This window comes from Coregonus lavaretus, assembly GCF_964263955.1.
Source record: "Coregonus lavaretus genome assembly, chromosome: 2".
In the NCBI taxonomy this organism is placed as follows: Eukaryota; Metazoa; Chordata; class Actinopteri; order Salmoniformes; family Salmonidae; genus Coregonus; species Coregonus lavaretus.
Genome location: NC_139989.1, coordinates 2,425,584 through 2,446,606, shown reverse-complemented (window position 1 = coordinate 2,446,606; position 21,023 = coordinate 2,425,584). Strand labels below are relative to the sequence as shown.

Here is a 21,023-nt window from a genome sequence, read left to right as displayed (position 1 = left end):
CTGGAGTCAGCCACAACTTCCAGGTAAACTAGTGTAGAGACCAGACTGGAGTCAGCCACAACTTCCAGGTAAACTAGTGTAGAGACCAGACTGGAGTCAGCCACAACTTCCAGGTAAACTAGAGTAGAGACCAGACTGGAGTCACTCACAACTTCCAGGTAAACTAGTGTAGAGACCAGACTGGAGTCAGCCACAACTTCCAGGTAAACTAGTGTAGAGACTAGACTGGAGTCAGCCACAACTTCCAGGTAAACTAGTGTAGAGACCAGACTGGAGTCACTCACAACTTCCAGGTAAACTAGTGTAGAGACCAGACCGGAGTCAGCCACAACTTCCAGGTTAGAGGCCAGACCGGAGTCAGCCACAACTTCCAGGTAAACTAGTGTAGAGACCAGACTGGAGTCAGCCACAACTTCCAGGTAAACTAGTGTAGAGACCAGACTGGAGTCAGCCACAACTTCCAGGTAAACTAGTGTAGAGACCAGACTGGAGTCAGCCACAACTTCCAGGTAAACTAGTGTAGAGACCAGACTGGAGTCAGCCACAACTTCCAGGTAAACTAGTGTAGAGACCAGACTGGAGTCAGCCACAACTTCCAGGTAAACTAGTGTAGAGACCAGACTGGAGTCAGCCACAACTTCCAGGTAAACTAGTGTAGAGACCAGACTGGAGTCAGCCACAACTTCCAGGTAAACTAGTGTAGAGACCAGACCGGAGTCAGCCACAACTTCCAGGTAAACTAGTGTAGAGACCAGACTGGAGTCAGCCACAACTTCCAGGTAAACTAGTGTAGAGACCAGACTGGAGTCAGCCACAACTTCCAGGTAAACTAGTGTAGAGACCAGACTGGAGTCAGCCACAACTTCCAGGTAAACTAGTGTAGAGACCAGACTGGAGTCACTCACAACTTCCAGGTAAACTAGTGTAGAGACCAGACTGGAGTCAGCCACAACTTCCAGGTAAACTAGTGTAGAGACCAGACTGGAGTCAGCCACAACTTCCAGGTAAACTAGTGTAGAGACCAGACTGGAGTCAGCCACAACTTCCAGGTAAACTAGTGTAGAGACCAGACTGGAGTCAGCCACAACTTCCAGGTAAACTAGTGTAGAGACCAGACTGGAGTCAGCCACAACTTCCAGGTAAACTAGTGTAGAGACCAGACTGGAGTCAGCCACAACTTCCAGGTAAACTAGAGTAGAGACCAGACTGGAGTCAGCCACAACTTCCAGGTAAACTAGTGTAGAGACCAGACTGGAGTCAGCCACAACTTCCAGGTAAACTAGTGTAGAGACCAGACTGGAGTCAGCCACAACTTCCAGGTAAACTAGTGTAGAGACCAGACTGGAGTCAGCCACAACTTCCAGGTAAACTAGTGTAGAGACCAGACTGGAGTCAGCCACAACTTCCAGGTAAACTAGTGTAGAGACCAGACTGGAGTCAGCCACAACTTCCAGGTAAACTAGTGTAGAGACCAGACCGGAGTCAGCCACAACTTCCAGGTAAACTAGTGTAGAGACCAGACTGGAGTCAGCCACAACTTCCAGGTAAACTAGTGTAGAGACCAGACCAGAGTCAGCCACAACTTCCAGGTAAACTAGTGTAGAGACCAGACCAGAGTCAGCCACAACTTCCAGGTAAAATAGTGTAGAGACCAGACTGGAGTCAGCCACAACTTCCAGGTAAACTAGTGTAGAGACCAGACTGGAGTCAGCCACAACTTCCAGGTAAACTAGTGTAGAGACCAGACCAGAGTCAGCCACAACTTCCAGGTTAACGAGATGGGTACTTCCACTGTAGGGGGATTGATTGTGTTATGTAAAGGTGTACCTCCGAATTAAGTGCATCCAGCATCACCCCCCCCTCTCTCTCTTTCCTCCCTCCCTCCCTCTCCTCCCCCCTCCCCCCACCCAGGTGCTAGAGCTTCCCCAGTACCACTTGCTGAAGGCCCGTGCGCTGCGGGGAGTTGGGGAGCTGGAGGAGGCTATCCAGTCCATGAAGATGGTGATGATGATGATGCAAGGGGTGAGGAGAGCAGTGAATGGGAGAGTGGCCCACATCAGCAACAGTGAATGTGTGTCTGTGTTCCTGGAGCTGGCTGAGGCACTGAGACTACACGGAGAACCGGTACACTACATTTCTACTTTGATTGATGATTGATTGACTGATTGGTTGATTGATTGATTACTACTTTGCTTATGGTAGTCCGTCATGTCCGATGATGACTTCCTTCCTCTTCTACCTATATTGATTCCTTTTACTGCTATAGAGACCAACCCTCTAGCCACATGGTCTGCTACAGACAAGCATGTTCAGTTTCGGCTAGTTTGTGGAAGTGACCTCATGCTGTAACACTTCCTGTTACACTGTGACTCCCTCTTCTGATCCTCAAGCTCCTGCCCTTCACTAGCAGAGCGCCAGATAGACGGTGCCTGTATAGTGTATGTCTATAAAACCCCTTCCATCCCCCCTCTCCTGCCAGCATGAGTCGACCATGGTTCTGCAGGACGCTATGGTGGCGTTCGCTGGCACCCCAGAGGAGATCTGTGTGACCGTAGCTAACGTGGACCTGGCCTTGGCTAAAGATGACCTGGACACAGCCCTCAGCATTCTCAGAGGCATCACCCCAGACCAGGTTGTCAAGACACATTTCCGTTCTTTCTAAGTTAATGGACAATAAAGTACATCTTCCTTTTCTTCTTGTTCTCATCAGACACACTACACAGTGGCCAGGGAGAAGATGGCCCTCATATACCTGCAGAGACGCAAAGACAAGAAGCTGTATATGGCCTGCTATAGGGAGATCAGAGATGAACTACCCGGGCCTCAGTCCTCTATCCTGCTGGGGGACGCCTACATGAATATACAAGAGGTATAACTCCTGAGTGGCGCAGTGGTCTAAGGCACTGCATCGCAGTGCTAACTGTGCCACTAGAGATCCTGGTTCGAATCCAGGCTCTGTCGCAGCCGGCCGCGACCGGGAGACTCATGGGCGGCGCACAATTGGCCCAGCGTCGTCCAGGGTAGGGGAGGGAATGGCCGGCAGGGATGTAGCTCTGTTGATAGAGCATGGCGTTTGCAACGCCAGGGTTGTGGGTTCGATTCCCACGGGGGGCCAGTATAAAAAAAAAATGTATTCACTAACTGTAAGTCGCTCTGGATAAGAGCGTCTGCTAAATGACTAAAATGTAATGTAAATGTAATACCAAGAGATGGTCCTCTGTAACTCAGTTGGTAGAGCATGGAGCTTGGTCCTCTGTAACTCAGTTGGTAGAGCATGGAGCTTGGTCCTCTGTAGTCAGTTGGTAGAGCATGGAGCTTGGTCCTCTGTATCTCAGTTGGTAGAGCATGGAGCTTGGTCCTCTGTATCTCAGTTGGTAGAGCATGGAGCTTGGTCCTCTGTAGTCAGTTGGTAGAGCATGGAGCTTGGTCCTCTGTATCTCAGTTGGTAGAGCATGGAGCTTGGTCCTCTGTAACTCAGTTGGTAGGGCATGGAGCTTGGTCCTCTGTAACTCAGTTGGTAGAGCATAGAGCTTGGTCCTCTGTAACTCAGTTGGTAGAGCATGGAGCTTGGTCCTCTGTAACTCAGTTGGTAGAGCATGGAGCTTGGTCCTCTGTAACTCAGTTGGTAGAGCATGGAGCTTGGTCCTCTGTAACTCAGTTGGTAGAGCATGGAGCTTGGTCCTCTGTAGTCAGTTGGTAGAGCATGGAGCTTGGTCATCTGTATCTCAGTTGGTAGAGCATGGAGCTTGGTCCTCTGTAACTCAGTTGGTAGAGCATGGAGCTTGGTCCTCTGTAGTCAGTTGGTAGAGCATGGAGCTTGGTCCTCTGTATCTCAGTTGGTAGAGCATGGAGCTTGGTCCTCTGTATCTCAGTTGGTAGAGCATGGAGCTTGGTCCTCTGTAACTCAGTTGGTAGAGAATGGAGCTTGGTCCTCTGTAACTCAGTTGGTAGAGCATGGAGCTTGGTCCTCTGTAGTCAGTTGGTAGAGCATGGAGCTTGGTCCTCTGTATCTCAGTTGGTAGAGCATGGAGCTTGGTCCTCTGTAACTCAGTTGGTAGAGCATGGAGCTTGGTCCTCTGTAGTCAGTTGGTAGAGCATGGAGCTTGGTCCTCTGTATCTCAGTTGGTAGAGCATGGAGCTTGGTCCTCTGTAACTCAGTTGGTAGGGCATGGAGCTTGGTCCTCTGTAACTCAGTTGGTAGAGCATAGAGCTTGGTCCTCTGTAACTCAGTTGGTAGAGCATGGAGCTTGGTCCTCTGTAACTCAGTTGGTAGAGCATGGAGCTTGGTCCTCTGTAGTCAGTTGGTAGAGCATGGAGCTTGGTCCTCTGTATCTCAGTTGGTAGAGCATGGAGCTTGGTCCTCTGTAACTCAGTTGGTAGGGCATGGAGCTTGGTCCTCTGTAACTCAGTTGGTAGAGCATAGAGCTTGGTCCTCTGTAACTCAGTTGGTAGAGCATGGAGCTTGGTCCTCTGTAACTCAGTTGGTAGAGCATGGAGCTTGGTCCTCTGTAACTCAGTTGGTAGAGCATGGAGCTTGGTCCTCTGTAACTCAGTTGGTAGAGCATGGAGCTTGGTCCTCTGTAGTCAGTTGGTAGAGCATGGAGCTTGGTCATCTGTATCTCAGTTGGTAGAGCATGGAGCTTGGTCCTCTGTAACTCAGTTGGTAGAGCATGGAGCTTGGTCCTCTGTAGTCAGTTGGTAGAGCATGGAGCTTGGTCCTCTGTATCTCAGTTGGTAGAGCATGGAGCTTGGTCCTCTGTATCTCAGTTGGTAGAGCATGGAGCTTGGTCCTCTGTAACTCAGTTGGTAGAGAATGGAGCTTGGTCCTCTGTAACTCAGTTGGTAGAGCATGGAGCTTGGTCCTCTGTAGTCAGTTGGTAGAGCATGGAGCTTGGTCCTCTGTATCTCAGTTGGTAGAGCATGGAGCTTGGTCCTCTGTAACTCAGTTGGTAGAGCATGGAGCTTGGTCCTCTGTAGTCAGTTGGTAGAGCATGGAGCTTGGTCCTCTGTATCTCAGTTGGTAGAGCATGGAGCTTGGTCCTCTGTAACTCAGTTGGTAGGGCATGGAGCTTGGTCCTCTGTAACTCAGTTGGTAGAGCATAGAGCTTGGTCCTCTGTAACTCAGTTGGTAGAGCATGGAGCTTGGTCCTCTGTAACTCAGTTGGTAGAGCATGGAGCTTGGTCCTCTGTAACTCAGTTGGTAGAGCATGGAGCTTGGTCCTCTGTAACTCAGTTGGTAGAGCATGGAGCTTGGTCCTCTGTAACTCAGTTGGTAGAGCATGGAGCTTGGTCCTCTGTAACTCAGTTGGTAGAGCATGGAGCTTGGTCCTCTGTAACTCAGTTGGTAGAGCATGGAGCTTGGTCCTCTGTAACTCAGTTGGTAGAGCATGGAGCTTGGTCCTCTGTAACTCAGTTGGTAGAGCATGGAGCTTGGTCCTCTGTAACTCAGTTGGTAGAGCATGGAGATTGGTCCTCTGTAACTCAGTTGGTAGAGCATGGAGCTTAGTCCTCTGTAACTCAGTTGGTAGAGCATGGATCTTGGTCCTCTGTAACTCAGTTGGTAGAGCATGGAGCTTGGTCCTCTGTAGTCAGTTGGTAGAGCATGGAGCTTAGTCCTCTGTTACTCAGTTGGTAGAGCATGGAGCTTGGTCCTCTGTAGTCAGTTGGTAGAGCATGGAGCTTAGTCCTCTGTAACTCAGTTGGTAGAGCATGGAGCTTGGTCCTCTGTAACTCAGTTGGTAGAGCATGGAGCTTGGTCCTCTGTAGTCAGTTGGTAGGGCATGGAGCTTGGTCCTCTGTAGTCAGTTGGTAGGGCATGGAGCTTGGTCCTCTGTAACTCAGTTGGTAGAGCATGGAGCTTGGTCCTCTGTAACTCAGTTGGTAGAGCATGGAGCTTGGTCCTCTGTAACTCAGTTGGTAGAGCATGGAGCTTGGTCCTCTGTAACTCAGTTGGTAGGGCATGGAGCTTGGTCCTCTGTAGTCAGTTGGTAGGGCATGGAGCTTGGTCCTCTGTAACTCAGTTGGTAGAGCATGGAGCTTAGTCCTCTGTAACTCAGTTGGTAGAGCATGGAGCTTGGTCCTCTGTAGTCAGTTGGTAGAGCATGGAGCTTGGTCCTCTGTAACTCAGTTGGTAGAGCATGGAGCTTGGTCCTCTGTAACTCAGTTGGTAGAGCATGGAGCTTGGTCCTCTGTAACTCAGTTGGTAGAGCATGGAGCTTGGTCCTCTGTAACTCAGTTGGTAGAGCATGGAGCTTGGTCCTCTGTAATTCAGTTGGTAGAGCATGGTGCTTGCAATGCCAGGATAGTGGGTTCGATTTCTGGGACCACCCATGTGTAAAAAATTAATAAAATGCACGCATGACTGTAAATGGCTTTGGATAAAAGAGTGTGATAAATGGCATATGACTGTAAATGGCTTTGGATAAAAGAGTGTGATAAATGGCATATGACTGTAAATGGCTTTGGATAAAAGAGTGTGATGAATGGCACACCAGTGGTACCTTGTGTACTGCATGTTCTTTACTGTTGTGTCCACAGTACATTATTAGGGCTTTGCAAATGCCTTGAAACAGGTATATCAAATGTCACATTTCTATTCTGCAGCCAGAGAGAGCCATTGAGGTGTATCAAGAGGCAATGAGAGAGACGGTCCGGGATGCAACCCTGTCCAGAAAGATGGGCCAAGCCTATGTGAAAACCCATCAGTACAACCAGGTATTGTAGACAGGGAAGGCTGCAGCAAAGGTTCAAGCACAAATACTGCTCAGTGCTCACTCAGGACATTCTCCCCATTTCAGACTATTTCTCAAGAGTAAAAGCTGTGTTTGTTAGCCAATTACTAAGGAATGTTCTCATACTGTTCCCTCCCTCCTCACTCTATTACTAACCTGATTGGTCCTGCAGGCTGTCAGTCACTATGAGTGTTTATTTACATTTACATCATTTTTGCAGACGCTCTTATCCAGAGCGACTTACAAATTGGTGCATTCACCTTATGATAGCCAGTGGGACAACCACATTTAAAAAAAACTTTTTTTTAATTATTTTTTTTATTTTTTTTAAATATGGGGTGGGGGAAGAAGGATTACTTTATACTATTCCGGGTATTCCTTAAAGAGGTGGGGTTTCAAGTGTCTCCGGAAGGGGGTCAGTGACTCCGCTGTCCTGGCGTCGTGAGGGAGCTTGTTCCACCATTGGGGTGCCAGAGCAGTGAATAGCTTTGACTGGGCTGAGCGGGAACTGTGCTTCCGTAGAGGTAGGGGGGCCAGCAGGCCAGAGGTGGATGAACGTAGTGCCCTCGTTTGGGTGTAGGGTCTGATCAGAGCCTGAAGGTAAGGAGGTGCCGTTCCCCTCACAGCTCCGTAGGCAAGCACCAGGTTCTTGTAGCAGATGCGAGCTTCAACTGGAAGCCAGTGGAGTGTGCGGAGGAGCGGGGTGACATGAAAGAACTTGGGAAGGTTGAACACCAGACGGGCTGCAGCGTTCTGGATAAGTTGAAGGGGTTTAATGGCACAGGCAGGGAGCCCAGCCAACAGCGAGTTGCAGTAATCCAGACGGGAGATGACAAGTGCCTGGATTAGGACCTGTGCCGCTTCCTGTGTAAGGCAGGGTCGTACTCTCCGAATGTTGTAGAGCATGAACCTACAGGATCGGGTCACCGCTTTGATGTTAGCGGAGAACGACAGGGTATTGTCCAGGATCACGCCAAGGTCCTTTGCACTCTGGGAGGAGGACACAATGGAGTTGTCAACCGTGATGGCGAGATCATGGAGCGGGCAGTCCTTCCCCGGGAGGAAGAGCAGCTCCGTCTTGCCGAGGTTCAGCTTGAGGTGGTGATCCGTCATCCATACTGATATGTCTGCCAGACATGCAGAGATGCAATTCGCCACCTGGTTATCAGAAGGGGGAAAGGAGAAGATTAATTGTGTGTCGTCTGCGTAGCAATGATAGGAGAGACCATGTGAGAATATGACAGAGCCAAGTGACTTGGTGTATAGAGAGAATAGGAGAGGGCCTAGAACTGAGCCCTGGGGGACACCAGTGGTGAGAGCATGTGGTGCGGAGACAGATTCTCGCCACGCCACCTGGTAGGAGCGACCTGTCAGGTAGGACGCAATCCAAGAGTGAGCAGCGCCGGAGATGCCCAACTCGGAGAGGGTGGAGAGGAGGATCTGATGGTTCACAGTATCAAAGGCAGCGGATAGGTCTAGAAGGATAAGAGCAGAGGAGAGAGAGTTAGCTTTAGCAGTGCGGAGAGCCTCTCTGACACAGAGAAGAGCCGTCTCAGTTGAATGACCAGTCTTGAAACCTGACTGGTTTGGATCAAGAAGGTCATTCTGAGAGAGATAGCAGGAGAGTTGGCTAGAGACGGCACGCTCAAGAGTTTTGGAGAGAAAAGAAGGGGTGCAACTCTCGCTCTCTTGAAGACGGAAGGGACATGGACAGCGGTCAAGGATGAGTTGATGAGCGAGGTGAGGTAAGGGAGAAGGTCTCCGGAAATGGTCTGGAGAAGAGAGTAGGGGATAGGGTCAAGCGGGCAGGTTGTTGGGCGGCTGGCCGTCACAAGTCGCAAGATTTCATCTGGAGAGAGAGGGGAGAAAGAAGTCAGTGCAGTGTGAGCAGGACCAGCGGTGTCATTTGACTTAATAAATGAGGATCGGATGTCGTCAACCTTCTTTTCAAAATGGTTGACGAAGTCATCCACAGAGAGGGATGAGGGAGGGGGAGGAGGAGGGGGATTCAGCAGGGAGGAGAAGGTGGCAAAGAGCTTCCTAGGGTTAGAGGCAGAGGCTTGAAATTTATAGTGGTAGAAAGTGGCTTTAGCAGCAGAAACAGATGAAGAAAATGTAGAGAGGAGGGAGTGAAAAGATGGCAGGTCCGCAGGGAGTCTAGTTTTCCTCCATTTCCGCTCGGCTGCCCGGAGCCCTGTTCTGTGGGCTCGCAAAGAGTCGTCAAGCCACGGAGCAGGAGGGGAGGACCGAGCCGGCCGGGAGGATAGGGGACATAGAGAGTCAAAGGATTCAGAAAGAGATGATAGGATGGAAGAGGAGAGTGTAACCTGATTGGTCCTGCAGGCTGTCGGACACTATGAGTGTGTTTATATCACTAACCTGATTGGTCCTGCAGGCTGTCAGTCACTATGAGAGTGTTTTATATATAACCTGATTGGTCCTGCAGGCTGTCAGTCACTATGAGAGTGTTTTATATATAACCTGATTGGTCCTGCAGGCTGTCAGTCACTATGAGAGTGTTTTATATATAACCTGATTGGTCCTGCAGGCTGTCAGTCACTATGAGAGTGTTTTATATATAACCTGATTGGTCCTGCAGGCTGTCAGTCACTATGAGAGTGCAGTGAAGCTGGGAGGTCATGACTCTCTGGTGGTGAACCTGGCAGAGCTCCTGCTGAAGATGCGGCAGTATGGCAAGGCCCAGAGGACTCTGATGACCGCTCTGCACTGTGATGATGGCACACTGACCGTCTCCAGCCTGATGAGCAACGTACAGTACTTTCTGCTGCTAGCCAGAGCACACTATGCTGACCAGGGATCAGTCCAGGACACTCTAGAGAAGGTAAGGTTTAGAGTTAGGGTTACTCTGGAGAAGGTCAGGGTCAGAGGTAGGGTTACTCTGGAGAAGGTCCGGGTTAGGGTTACTCTGGAGAAGGCCAGGGTTAGAGGAAGGGTTACTCTGGAGAAGGTCAGGGTTAGAGTTAGGGTTACTCTGGAGAAGGTCAGGGTTAGATATATGGTTACTCTGGAGAAGGTCAGGGTTAGAGATATGGTTACTCTGGAGAAGGTCAGGGTTAGAGTTAGGGTTACTCTGGAGAAGGTCAGGGTTAGGGTTAGGGTTACTCTGGAGAAGGTCAGGGTTAGGGTTACTCTAGAGAAGGTCAGGGTTAGAGAGAGGGTTACTCTGGAGAAGGTCAGGGTTAGAGTTACTCTGGAGAAGGTCAGGGTTAGGGTTACTCTAGAGAAGGTCAGGGTTAGAGAGAGGGTTACTCTGGAGAAGGTCCGGGTTAGGGTTACTCTGGAGAAGGTCCGGGTTAGGGTTACTCTGGAGAAGGTCAGGGTTAGAGTTAGGGTTACTCTGGAGAAGGTCAGGGTTAGAGTTAGGGTTACTCTAGAGAAGGTCAGGGTTAGAGAGAGGGTTACTCTGGAGAAGGTCAGGGTTAGAGTTAGGGTTACTCTGGAGAAGGTCAGGGTTAGATATATGGTTACTCTGGAGAAGGTCAGGGTTAGAGATATGGTTACTCTGGAGAAGGTCAGGGTCAGAGGTAGGGTTACTCTGGAGAAGGCCAGGGTTAGAGGAAGGGTTACTCTGGAGAAGGTCAGGGTTAGAGTTAGGGTTACTCTGGAGAAGGTCAGGGTTAGATATATGGTTACTCTGGAGAAGGTCAGGGTTAGAGATATGGTTACTCTGGAGAAGGTCAGGGTTAGAGTTAGGGTTACTCTGGAGAAGGTCAGGGTTAGGGTTAGGGTTACTCTGGAGAAGGTCAGGGTTAGGGTTACTCTAGAGAAGGTCAGGGTTAGAGAGAGGGTTACTCTGGAGAAGGTCAGGGTTAGAGTTACTCTGGAGAAGGTCAGGGTTAGGGTTACTCTAGAGAAGGTCAGGGTTAGAGAGAGGGTTACTCTGGAGAAGGTCCGGGTTAGGGTTACTCTGGAGAAGGTCCGGGTTAGGGTTACTCTGGAGAAGGTCCGGGTTAGGGTTACTCTGGAGAAGGTCAGGGTTAGAGTTAGGGTTACTCTGGAGAAGGTCAGGGTTAGAGTTAGGGTTACTCTAGAGAAGGTCAGGGTTAGAGAGAGGGTTACTCTGGAGAAGGTCAGGGTTAGAGTTAGGGTTACTCTAGAGAAAGTCAGGGTTAGAGAGAGGGTTACTCTGGAGAAGGTCATGGTTAGAGAGAGTTACTCTAGAGAAAGTCAGGGTTAGAGAGAGGGTTACTCTGGAGAAGGTCATGGTTAGGGTTACTCTGGAGAAGGTCTTTGAACGATGACATGTTGATAGTCATTTTCCACAGGACAGTAACTAGTTCACTCAGTATGACTCTAGCCAGTTTGTGTTCTATGTAGTGATGTGTGAGGAGGAAGTTCCTTTACCAATGGGCTGTGTGGCTCTCCCAGTCCCACAGTGTCCAGATGAGGGTCCTGAAGCGTTGTCAGACAGAGCGCCCAGAGCTCCTGGAGCAGGAGAGAAACGTGCTGTGGTCCATCTGCTGTCAGCTGGCCAGACACTACCGGAGCACGACCCATATAGACAAAACCATGTACTACTACAACCAGGCTATAGGAGCCATCAGCACGACAGACTACAGGGTTAGTATCACTACAACCAGGCTATAGTAGCCATCAGAGGACAGACTACAGGGTTAGTATCACTACAACCAGGCTATAGGAGCCATCAGCAGGACAGACTACAGGGTTAGTATCACTACAACCAGGCTATAGTAGCCATCAGAGGACAGACTACAGGGTTAGTATTACTACAACCAGGCTATAGTAGCCATCAGAGGACAGACTACAGGGTTAGTATCACTACAACCAGGCTATAGTAGCCATCAGAGGACAGACTACAGGGTTAGTATCACTACAACCAGGCTATAGTAGCCATCAGCAGGACAGACTACAGGGTTAGTATCACTACAACCAGGCTATAGTAGCCATCAGAGGACAGACTACAGGGTTAGTATCACTACAACCAGGCTATAGTAGCCATCAGCAGGACAGACTACAGGGTTAGTATCACTACAACCAGGCTATAGTAGCCATCAGAGGACAGACTACAGGGTTAGTATCACTACAACCAGGCTATAGTAGCCATCAGAGGACAGACTACAGGGTTAGTATCACTACAACCAGGCTATAGTAGCCATCAGAGGACAGACTACAGGGTTAGTATCACTACAACCAGGCTATAGTAGCCATCAGAGGACAGACTACAGGGTTAGTATCACTACAACCAGGCTATAGTAGCCATCAGAGGACAGACTACAGGGTTAGTATTACTACAACCAGGCTATAGTAGCCATCAGAGGACAGACTACAGGGTTAGTATCACTACAACCAGGCTATAGTAGCCATCAGAGGACAGACTACAGGGTTAGTATCACTACAACCAGGCTATAGTAGCCATCAGAGGACAGACTACAGGGTTAGTATCACTACAACCAGGCTATAGTAGCCATCAGAGGACAGACTACAGGGTTAGTATCACTACAACCAGGCTATAGGAGCCATCAGAGGACAGACTACAGGGTTAGTATCACTACAACCAGGCTATAGTAGCCATCAGAGGACAGACTACAGGGTTAGTATCACTACAACCAGGCTATAGTAGCCATCAGAGGACAGACTACAGGGTTAGTATTACTACAACCAGGCTATAGTAGCCATCAGAGGACAGACTACAGGGTTAGTATCACTACAACCAGGCTATAGTAGCCATCAGAGGACAGACTACAGGGTTAGTATCACTACAACCAGGCTATAGTAGCCATCAGAGGACAGACTACAGGGTTAGTATTACTACAACCAGGCTATAGTAACCATCAGAGGACAGACTACAGGGTTAGTATAACTACAACCAGGCTATAGTAGCCATCAGAGGACAGACTACAGGGTTAGTATCACTACAACCAGGCTATAGTAGCCATCAGCAGGACAGACTACAGGGTTAGTATCACTACAACCAGGCTATAGTAGCCATCAGAGGACAGACTACAGGGTTAGTATCACTACAACCAGGCTATAGTAGCCATCAGCAGGACAGGGTTAGTATCACTACAACCAGGCTATAGTAGCCATCAGAGGACAGACTACAGGGTTAGTATCACTACAACCAGGCTATAGTAGCCATCAGAGGACAGACTACAGGGTTAGTATCACTACAACCAGGCTATAGTAGCCATCAGAGGACAGACTACAGGGTTAGTATCACTACAACCAGGCTATAGTAGCCATCAGAGGACAGACTACAGGGTTAGTATCACTACAACCAGGCTATAGTAGCCATCAGAGGACAGACTACAGGGTTAGTATCACTACAACCAGGCTATAGTAGCCATCAGAGGACAGACTACAGGGTTAGTATCACTACAACCAGGCTATAGTAGCCATCAGAGGACAGACTACAGGGTTAGTATCACTACAACCAGGCTATAGGAGCCATCAGAGGACAGACTACAGGGTTAGTATCACTACAACCAGGCTATAGGAGCCATCAGCAGGACAGACTACAGGGTTAGTATCACTACAACCAGGCTATAGTAGCCATCAGAGGACAGACTACAGGGTTAGTATCACTACAACCAGGCTATAGTAGCCATCAGAGGACAGACTACAGGGTTAGTATCACTACAACCAGGCTATAGGAGCCATCAGCAGGACAGACTACAGGGTTAGTATCACTACAACCAGGCTATAGTAGCCATCAGAGGACAGACTACAGGGTTAGTATCACTACAACCAGGCTATAGTAGCCATCAGAGGACAGACTACAGGGTTAGTATCAATACAACCAGGCTATAGTAGCCATCAGAGGACAGACTACAGGGTTAGTATCACTACAACCAGGCTATAGTAGCCATCAGAGGACAGACTACAGGGTTAGTATCACTACAACCAGGCTATAGTAGCCATCAGAGGACAGACTACAGGGTTAGTATCACTACAACCAGGCTATAGTAGCCATCAGCAGGACAGACTACAGGGTTAGTATCACTACAACCAGGCTATAGTAGCCATCAGAGGACAGACTACAGGGTTAGTATAACTACAACCAGGCTATAGTAGCCATCAGCAGGACAGACTACAGGGTTAGTATCACTACAACCAGGCTATAGTAGCCATCAGAGGACAGACTACAGGGTTAGTATTACTACAACCAGGCTATAGTAGCCATCAGAGGACAGACTACAGGGTTAGTATCACTACAACCAGGCTATAGTAGCCATCAGAGGACAGACTACAGGGTTAGTATCACTACAACCAGGCTATAGGAGCCATCAGAGGACAGACTACAGGGTTAGTATCACTACAACCAGGCTATAGGAGCCATCAGCAGGACAGACTACAGGGTTAGTATCACTACAACCAGGCTATAGTAGCCATCAGAGGACAGACTACAGGGTTAGTATCACTACAACCAGGCTATAGTAGCCATCAGAGGACAGACTACAGGGTTAGTATCACTACAACCAGGCTATAGTAGCCATCAGAGGACAGACTACAGGGTTAGTATCACTACAACCAGGCTATAGTAGCCATCAGAGGACAGACTACAGGGTTAGTATCACTACAACCAGGCTATAGTAGCCATCAGAGGACAGACTACAGGGTTAGTATCACTACAACCAGGCTATAGTAGCCATCAGCAGGACAGGGTTAGTATCACTACAACCAGGCTATAGTAGCCATCAGAGGACAGACTACAGGGTTAGTATCACTACAACCAGGCTATAGTAGCCATCAGAGGACAGACTACAGGGTTAGTATCACTACAACCAGGCTATAGGAGCCATCAGCAGGACAGACTACAGGGTTAGTATCACTACAACCAGGCTATAGTAGCCATCAGAGGACAGACTACAGGGTTAGTATCACTACAACCAGGCTATAGTAGCCATCAGAGGACAGACTACAGGGTTAGTATCACTACAACCAGGCTATAGTAGCCATCAGAGGACAGACTACAGGGTTAGTATAACTACAACCAGGCTATAGTAGCCATCAGAGGACAGACTACAGGGTTAGTATCACTACAACCAGGCTATAGTAGCCATCAGAGGACAGACTACAGGGTTAGTATCACTACAACCAGGCTATAGTAGCCATCAGCAGGACAGGGTTAGTATCACTACAACCAGGCTATAGTAGCCATCAGAGGACAGACTACAGGGTTAGTATCACTACAACCAGGCTATAGTAGCCATCAGAGGACAGACTACAGGGTTAGTATTACTACAACCAGGCTATAGTAGCCATCAGAGGACAGACTACATGGTTAGTATCACTACAACCAGGCTATAGTAGCCATCAGAGGACAGACTACAGGGTTAGTATCACTACAACCAGGCTATAGTAGCCATCAGAGGACAGACTACAGGGTTAGTATCACTACAACCAGGCTATAGGAGCCATCAGCAGGACAGACTACAGGGTTAGTATCACTACAACCAGGCTATAGTAGCCATCAGAGGACAGACTACAGGGTTAGTATCACTACAACCAGGCTATAGTAGCCATCAGCAGGACAGACTACAGGGTTAGTATCAATACAACCAGGCTATAGGAGCCATCAGAGGACAGACTACAGGGTTAGTATCACTACAACCAGGCTATAGTAGCCATCAGAGGACAGACTACAGGGTTAGTATCACTACAACCAGGCTATAGTAGCCATCAGAGGACAGACTACAGGGTTAGTATCACTACAACCAGGCTATAGTAGCCATCAGAGGACAGACTACAGGGTTAGTATCACTACAACCAGGCTATAGTAGCCATCAGAGGACAGACTACAGGGTTAGTATCACTACAACCAGGCTATAGTAGCCATCAGCAGGACAGACTACAGGGTTAGTATCACTACAACCAGGCTATAGTAGCCATCAGCAGGACAGACTACAGGGTTAGTATCACTACAACCAGGCTATAGTAGCCATCAGAGGACAGACTACAGGGTTAGTATCACTACAACCAGGCTATAGTAGCCATCAGCAGGACAGACTACAGGGTTAGTATCACTACAACCAGGCTATAGTAGCCATCAGAGGACAGACTACAGGGTTAGTATCACTACAACCAGGCTATAGTAGCCATCAGACTACAGGGTTAGTATCACTACAACCAGGCTATAGGAGCCATCAGCACGACAGACTACAGGGTTAGTATCACTACAACCAGGCTATAGTAGCCATCAGAGGACAGACTACAGGGTTAGTATTACTACAACCAGGCTATAGTAGCCATCAGAGGACAGACTACAGGGTTAGTATCACTACAACCAGGCTATAGTAGCCATCAGAGGACAGACTACAGGGTTAGTATCACTACAACCAGGCTATAGTAGCCATCAGCAGGACAGACTACAGGGTTAGTATCACTACAACCAGGCTATAGTAGCCATCAGAGGACAGACTACAGGGTTAGTATCACTACAACCAGGCTATAGTAGCCATCAGAGGACAGACTACAGGGTTAGTATCACTACAACCAGGCTATAGTAGCCATCAGAGGACAGACTACAGGGTTAGTATCACTACAACCAGGCTATAGGAGCCATCAGCAGGACAGACTACAGGGTTAGTATCACTACAACCAGGCTATAGTAGGACAGACTACAGGGTTAGTATCACTACAACCAGGCTATAGTAGCCATCAGAGGACAGACTACAGGGTTAGTATCACTACAACCAGGCTATAGTAGCCATTAGAGGACAGGGTTAGTATCACTACAACCAGGCTATAGTAGCCATCAGCAGGACAGACTACAGGGTTAGTATCACTACAACCAGGCTATAGTAGCCATCAGAGGACAGACTACAGGGTTAGTATCACTACAACCAGGCTATAGGAGCCATCAGAGGACAGGGTTAGTATCACTACAACCAGGCTATAGTAGCCATCAGAGGACAGACTACAGGGTTAGTATCACTACAACCAGGCTATAGTAGCCATCAGAGGACAGACTACAGGGTTAGTATCACTACAACCAGGCTATAGTAGCCATCAGAGGACAGACTACAGGGTTAGTATCACTACAACCAGGCTATAGTAGCCATCAGAGGACAGACTACAGGGTTAGTATCACTACAACCAGGCTATAGTAGCCATCAGCAGGACAGACTACAGGGTTAGTATCACTACAACCAGGCTATAGTAGCCATCAGAGGACAGACTACAGGGTTAGTATCACTACAACCAGGCTATAGTAGCCATCAGAGGACAGACTACAGGGTTAGTATCACTACAACCAGGCTATAGTAGCCATCAGCACGACAGACTACAGGGTTAGTATCACTACAACCAGGCTATAGTAGCCATCAGAGGACAGACTACAGGGTTAGTATCACTACAACCAGGCTATAGTAGCCATCAGAGGACAGACTACAGGGTTAGTATAACTACAACCAGGCTATAGTAGCCATCAGAGGACAGACTACAGGGTTAGTATCACTACAACCAGGCTATAGTAGCCATCAGAGGACAGACTACAGGGTTAGTATTACTACAACCAGGCTATAGTAGCCATCAGAGGAAAGACTACAGGGTTAGTATCACTACAACCAGGCTATAGTAGCCATCAGCTGGACAGGGTTAGTATCACTACAACCAGGCTATAGTAGCCATCAGAGGACAGACTACAGGGTTTGTATCACTACAACCAGGCTATAGTAGCCATCAGAGGACAGACTACAGGGTTAGTATCACTACAACCAGGCTATAGTAACCATCAGAGGACAGACTACAGGGTTAGTATCACTACAACCAGGCTATAGTAGCCATCAGAGGACAGACTACAGGGTTAGTATCACTACAACCAGGCTATAGGAGCCATCAGCAGGACAGACTACAGGGTTAGTATCACTACAACCAGGCTATAGTAGCCATCAGAGGACAGACTACAGGGTTAGTATCACTACAACCAGGCTATAGTAGCCATCAGAGGACAGACTACAGGGTTAGTATCACTACAACCAGGCTATAGTAGCCATCAGAGGACAGACTACAGGGTTAGTATCACTACAACCAGGCTATAGTAGCCATCAGAGGACAGACTACAGGGTTAGTATCACTACAACCAGGCTATAGTAGCCATCAGAGGACAGACTACAGGGTTAGTATCACTACAACCAGGCTATAGTAGCCATCAGAGGACAGACTACAGGGTTAGTATCACTACAACCAGGCTATAGTAGCCATCAGAGGACAGACAGGATGTGAGGAGTGTGGGCAGTGTGTCTTGTAGTTTTCTCTGTGCCTCTAGTGAACTGATCTACCGTATATCAATGTTCTTTAGTATTGATCAACAGTACCAATCAAAAGTTTGGACACACCTACTCATTCAAGGGTTTTTCTTTATTGTTACTATTTTCTCTATTGTAGAATAATAGTGAAGACATCAACACTATGAAATAACACATATGGAATCATGTAGTAACCAAAAAAGTGTTAAACAAATCAAAATATATTTTATATTCCTCAAAGTAGCCAGCCTTTGCCTTGATGACAGCTTTGCACACTCTTGGCATTCTCTCAAAAGAGAAACAAAGAGAAACAACAGTCCATCATTACTTTAAGACATGAAGGTCAGTCAATCTGGAACATTTCAAGAACATTGAAAGTTTCTTCAAGTGCAGTCGCAAAAACCATGAAGCGCTATGATGAAACTGGCTCTCATGAGGACCGCCACAGGAATGGAAGACCCAGAGTTACCTCTGCTGCAGAGGATAAGTTCATTATAGTTCCCAGCCTCAGAAATTGCATCCCAAATAAATGCTTCACAGTAACAGACACATCTCAACATCAACTATTCAGAGGAGACTGCGTGAATCAGGCCTTCATGGTTGAATTGCTGCAAAGAAACCACTACTAAAGGACACCAATAAGAAGAAGAGACTTGCTTGGGCCAAGAAACATGAGCAATGGACGTTAGACCGGTGGAAATCTGTCCTTTGGTCTGATGAGTCCAAATTTTTATTCCAACCGCCGTGTCTTTGTGAGACGCAGAGTAGGTGAACGGATGATCTCCGCATGTGTGGTTCCCACCATGAAGCATGGAGGAGGAGGAGTTATGGTGTGGGGGTGCTTTGCTGGTGAACCTCTGTGATTTATTTAGAATTCAATGCACACTTAACCAGCATGGCTACCACAGCATTCCGCAGCGATACGCCATCCCATCTGGATTGCACTTAGTGGGACTATCAATTGTTTTTCAACAGGACAATGACCCAACACACCTCCAGGCTGCGTATGGGCTATTTGACCAAGAAGGAGAGTGATGGAGTGCTGCATCAGATGACCTGGCCTCCACAATCACCCGACCTCAACCCAATTGAGATGGTTTGGGATGAGTTGGACCGCAGAGTGAAGGAAAAGCAGCCAACAAGTGGTCAGCATATGTGGGAACTCCTTCAAGACTGTTGGAAAAGCATTCCAGGTGAAGCTGGTTGAGAGAATGCCAAGAATGTGCAAAGCTGTCATCAAGGCAAAGGGTGGCTACTTTGAAGAATCTAAAATATATTTTGATTTGTTTAACACTTTTTGGTTAGTACATGATTCCATGTGTGTTATTTCATAGTTTTGATGTCTTCACTATTATTCTACAATGTAGAAAATAGTAGAAAATTAAGAAAAACCCTTGAATGAGTAGGTGTGTCCAAACTTTTGACTGGTACTGTATATTCTGTAGATATGATATATATCTATATTCTGTAGAACTGATCTATAGCTAAATTCTGTAGATATGATCTATAGCAAAATTCTGTAGATATGATCTATAGCTAAATTCTGTAGATATGATCTATAGCTAAATTCTGTAGATATGATCTATAGCTATATTCTGTAGATATGATCTATAGCTAAATTCTGTAGATATGATCTATAGCTAAATTATGTATATATGATCTATAGCTAAATTCTGTAGATATGATCTATAGCTAAATTCTGTATATATGATCTATAGCTAAATTCTGTAGATATGATCTATAGCTAAATTCTGTATATATGATCTATAGCTAAATTCTGTAGATATGATCTATAGCTAAATTCTGTATATATGATCTACAGCTATATTCTGTAGAACTGATCTATAGCTATATTCTGTATATATGATCTATATCTATATTCTGTAGAACTGATCTATAGCTAAATTCTGTATATATGATCTATAGCTATATTCTGTATATATGATCTACAGCTATATTCTGTATATATGATCTATAGCTAAATTCTGTATATATGATCTATATCTATATTCTGTAGAACTGATCTATAGCTATATTCTGTAGAACTGATCTATATCTATATTCTGTATATATGATCTATATCTATATTCTGTAGAACTGATCTATATCTATATTCTGTAGAACTGATCTATATCTATATTCTGTATATATGATCTATAGCTATATTCTGTAGAACTGATCTATATCTATATTCTGTAGATATGATCTATAGCTATATTCTGTATATATGATCTATAGCTATATTCTGTAGAGCTGATCTATATCTATATTCTGTAGATATGATCTATAGCTATATTCTGTATATATGATCTATAGCTATATTCTGTAGAGCTGATCTATAGCTATATTCTGTAGAGCTGATCTATAGCTAAATTCTGTAGATATGATCTATAGCTATATTCTGTAGAACTGATCTATAGCTATATTCTGTAGAACTGATCTATATCTATATTCTGTAGAACTGATCTATATCTATATTCTGTAGAACTGATCTATATCTATATTCTGTAGAGCTGCTCTATTCTCCCCTATCAGATCAGTCTGGAGTTAGCCCAGTTCTATCTGGAGAATCGGAAGACAGATGAAGCCATGATGCAGGTTGAGGAGGTGCTGGGAAAGGATGCTCTCCACCCTGACGCCACAATGGTACAATCCTCTCCTCTATATACACTATATATACAAAAGTATGAGGACACCCCTTCAAATTAGTAGATTCGGCTATTTCAGCCACACCCGTTGCTGACAGGTGTATAAAATTGAGCACACAGCCATGCAGTCTCCATAGACAAACATTGGCAGTAGAATGGCCTTACTGAAGAGATCAGTGACTTTCAACGTGGCACCATCATAGGATGCCACCTTTCCAACAAGTCAGTTCGTCAGATTTCTGCCCTGCTAGAGTTGCCCCGGTCAACTGTAAGTGCTGTTATTGTGAAGTGGAAACGTCTCGGAGCAACAACGGCTCAGCAGTGAAGTGGTAGGCCACACATGCTCACAGAATGGGACCGCCTGTGCTGAAGCGCATAGTGTGTAAAAATTGTCTGTCCTCGGTTGCAACACT

General features: G+C 46.9%; 1 pseudogene across 1 annotated transcript in view; it reads left to right on the top strand.

Moving 5' to 3' along the window:
- Positions 1-21,023, top strand: part of LOC311099741 (tetratricopeptide repeat protein 21A-like) — an 87,272-nt pseudogene that overhangs the window by 31,759 nt on the left and 34,490 nt on the right. Inside the window, exons 13-19 of the transcript in view lie at positions 1,912-2,124; positions 2,480-2,632; positions 2,711-2,869; positions 6,604-6,714; positions 9,331-9,573; positions 11,121-11,312; positions 20,498-20,608. The product of the transcript in view is annotated as a tetratricopeptide repeat protein 21A-like (transcript). The remainder of the gene's footprint in view (positions 1-1,911; positions 2,125-2,479; positions 2,633-2,710; positions 2,870-6,603; positions 6,715-9,330; positions 9,574-11,120; positions 11,313-20,497; positions 20,609-21,023) is intronic.